This window comes from Sinocyclocheilus anshuiensis, unplaced genomic scaffold, assembly GCF_001515605.1.
Source record: "Sinocyclocheilus anshuiensis isolate Anshui unplaced genomic scaffold, SAMN03320099.WGS_v1.1 scaffold709, whole genome shotgun sequence".
NCBI classification, from domain to species: domain Eukaryota; kingdom Metazoa; phylum Chordata; class Actinopteri; order Cypriniformes; family Cyprinidae; genus Sinocyclocheilus; species Sinocyclocheilus anshuiensis.
The window spans coordinates 1,158,929-1,162,665 of record NW_015540926.1 but is presented as its reverse complement, the minus strand read 5'-3'; the positions used below and the strand labels follow the sequence as shown (position 1 = coordinate 1,162,665).

At 36.4% G+C, this 3,737-nt stretch overlaps 1 protein-coding gene across 1 annotated transcript in view; it reads left to right on the top strand.

Moving 5' to 3' along the window:
* dntt (deoxynucleotidyltransferase, terminal) overlaps nt 1-3,737 on the top strand; it is a 94,648-nt gene that overhangs the window by 49,436 nt on the left and 41,475 nt on the right. The window lies entirely within an intron of this gene.

Sequence of the window (3,737 nt, the reverse complement as noted above, 5' to 3'; positions counted from 1 at the left end):
GGGTTAGGTTTAGGGGTAGGGATTGGGTTAAGTCTATATTTTTGGACAGTTATGTTGATCCAGGAACATGTCTTACTTGGCCAAATCACAGTGACCGTATATATACATCTGGTGGTGTTGTGTTATTTCTGGTGCATTTGTTTCTGCAGGAATGAGTCTGATGACATGTTGCTTAATATAGAAGCTGACCAATTAAAAAAAATGAAAAGGTAACTGCAACTTTTTATCTCATGATTCAGATTTTTTATAATTTTTATAATTTGGACTCTTCTTTGAATTGGCAGTTAACATTCCGTATTTCTGACTTTTTTTCTCACAATTGTGAGTTTAAATCTCACAATTTATATTGCACAATTGTTTATATCGCACAGCTTGGACTTTTCTTCTCAAAAATGTAAGTTTATATCTCACAATTTGGAATTTTCTTCTCAGAAATTTGAGAATATATCTTACAATTTGGACTTATTTTCACAAACACAAGTTTATGTCACACAATTTGTACTTTTCTTCTCAGAAATTTGAGAATATATCTTACAATTTGGAGTTTTCCTCTCAGAAACATACATTTATATCTCACAGTTTGTACTTTTCTTCTCAGAAATGCAAGTTTATATCTCACAATTTGCACTTATTTTCACAAACACAAGTTTATGTCACACAATTTGTACTTTTCTTCTCAGAAATGTAGTTTATATCTCACAATTTGGACTTTTCCCCACATTTTTAAGATTACATCTCACTATTTGAACTTCTCTTTTCAGAAATGTGAGTTTATTTATTAATATTGTTACTATAGAACTGAGAGAGGAAAAAGCTGAAATTACCTTCTTATTCTGTGGCACAATTAGCTGTGCTTCCATAGACTAAAGACATTCCTTTAAAGACTGATGTTTTTGGAAAGTAATAATGTACCTAAACTCTGATGAAGATTCCCAGATAACATGGTCTTGACACGCAGATAAGTGTGTTAAAGTGAAAACAGCGCTATCACCGTGCACCGTCAGTATACTAGTTTATCTTGTCAGTAGTAGTTTATTTCAGGCTGGCTTTTTATGTCTTACTTGCTTTGTAAATCTTGTTGATGTGCTTTAGTTCTCAGAAAATCTCATTATGAAATAAATGTTTTTCTCCAATGCATGTTGGCCGCAATTCTTGGCACCCCTAGAAATTCTTATGAGTAAAATTTCTCTGAAGTGTATTCCTATTCATGTTTACATTTTGTTAGCACACCAGGGTGACTAGGACACAAGATGCGACAGTGTTTTATAGTAACTGAGACCGTGACTTTTCGTGACGGCAGCAACTCGCACGGTGTTAATGAGGTGTGATGTGTTTGTTTTATTGGCTTCACGATAGTCAGACACAAACTCAAATTGAAACGTGTGTTTGATTTATTATGTGAGCTAACATGCTGCTAGTGTGAAAACTCGCCTCAGGCTTCTCTCAAACCTAAGAGTGAAATGTCTGACTCTGAGTCCTCGTGGAGCAAGCAGACTCACCTCAGACCTCCAACCTGTTCTGACTTTAGACGTTTTATCTTGTTCTTACTGGTCAGACTTCAAGCAGATAATGAAATATCCCAGAAATCCCTCAGACTTACACTGATGGAGTCTTCTGAGTCTGGCTCTCTGTCGATGTATCATGCTGTATCAACTGCTTAGCAACCGCTCAGTAACTGCCTAGTAACCACCTATAACACAAATTGCCTAAATAAACTTCAAACTTCATTTTCAGCTGTTTTACACGTTAAGACCAATCAAGCCCAGTTTTAGTTTTTTTTTTACGTTTATTTATTTTACACTATGCATGTGTTTGTGTGTGTGTGTGTGTGTGTGTGTGTGTGAGAGAGAGACAGATTTTTAATGGAATATATTCTCTTCATTTATTTATTTATTTATATGGGTAGAATATATATTTTTAGAATAGATTAGCTTTGTTTGAATGCATACATTTATATATATTTTATACTGTGTGTGTGTGTGTGTGTGTGTGTGTGTGTGTGTATACAGTGGCAATGCGAAAGTTTGGGAACCCCTTGCAGAAAATGTGAATAATTTTAACAAAATAAGAGAGATCATACAAAATGCATGTTATTTTTTTATTTAGTAGGCCTACTGTCCCGAGTAAGATATTTTACATAAAAGATGTTTACATATAGTCAAGACAAAAAAAAAAAATAGCTGAAATTATTAAAATAACCATTTACTTAATATCTTTACTTAATTTGATTTGATTTTTGGCATAAAAGAAAAATCAATAATTTTGACCCATACAAATTTATTGTTGGCTATTGCTACAAATATACCTGTGCTACTCATGACTGGTTTTGTGCTCCAGGGTCACATGTGCATTCATCTGTTTTTATTTGCATTGCATATCAGTAAATATATAAATGCTTAATTTACTTATATGTGTAACATGTCTAGTCAGTTTTCATTGTGTTTTCTGTTCTACCTGCCCGTTCATTCGTTTCCACCTGTGTTTATTAATTATCTCGTTCGTCTCCGTTCATTTAAGCCCTGTGTTCTCCTGAGTTCCTTTGTCCTGTATTGCATGTTTCATGTTGGTAGTGCTGTGTGTTCTCTTAGTTTCTCTTGTGGATTTATTAAAGACTGTTATAGTTCTCTGACGTCGTGTGCTCCTTACAGCGCCAACACCGTGCGCAAATCCAGATTTTAGCTGCATGATTGTGATTTGTAATTGCTGATATGAATTGTGTTGAAGAGATAGATGTGAATAATGCAGCACAATTTAAGCCGATTATAAATAGATATCAAACCATCTCAGACCTTCAGCGCTCGACTGTGGTGCATCTGCAAAAAATAAACCTATATAAATAAATAAATGCCCAGATTTTGTTGCTCGATAGAGCCGTCCCAATCCTTCGTGAAGCTCCTCTGTAAAACTACGCGTCAGCCGTGGCATTCATCAGGAGCTGACTTTTGACATTGACGGAGGGTGTAATTGAGCGAGCTTGTTGAATTCAGCGAGGTTTTGACTATAGAGCTATTAGTCACGGGTGCTATATGAGTTTTCCTCACATGACATTTCTCTATATCTCAGGATGACTAATGTGACTGAGCATCAGTGTAACGGGATTACGACAGCGAGAAAACATCATGTTTACCTCCGAAACAGTCTTCAAAAACTTTACGGCTCAAAATGCAAATCTGCAGCTCTGTCGAGGCTAAGCTCTGTCGAAATCTGCTATTTGAACTTCGGCAGGCTTCGCACGTTGGCCGTGACGGTTTCAGTGATGTCTGGATTTACCTCTGTGTGCCGTACGAATAGTTTCTGCTTTAACATCTACAAAGGATCAGGATATACACTGTGACAGACTTCACAGCCGAGTTCGGAGAGATGGCAGGGGTTCCTGTAGCCCAGAGTCTTCGCTTCTGAAGAGATATTTGTTCAACTGCAGGTGAAGCGACATGAATCATTCATTAATGCATTGGCAGTCATACGGCGGCCATGAAAACTACACTTACAAATGTCTGGATGTCATTACATTAGACCAGGTTTCTTGAAAAGTGGAAGAAAAGTGAATTAATGATTAAATCATAGATAACAGATCATGTTTAACACAGGGTTTCTGTGGGTCTTCAAAAGGTCTTTATAAATCTTAATTCGCCCCTCCACAAATTAAGGGCCTAAAAAGGTCTTAAACTGGAGCAGAAAGTCTTGAATGCATAAAGTCGTGGAATTAAATGTTGCATGCATTGCACACACACACACAC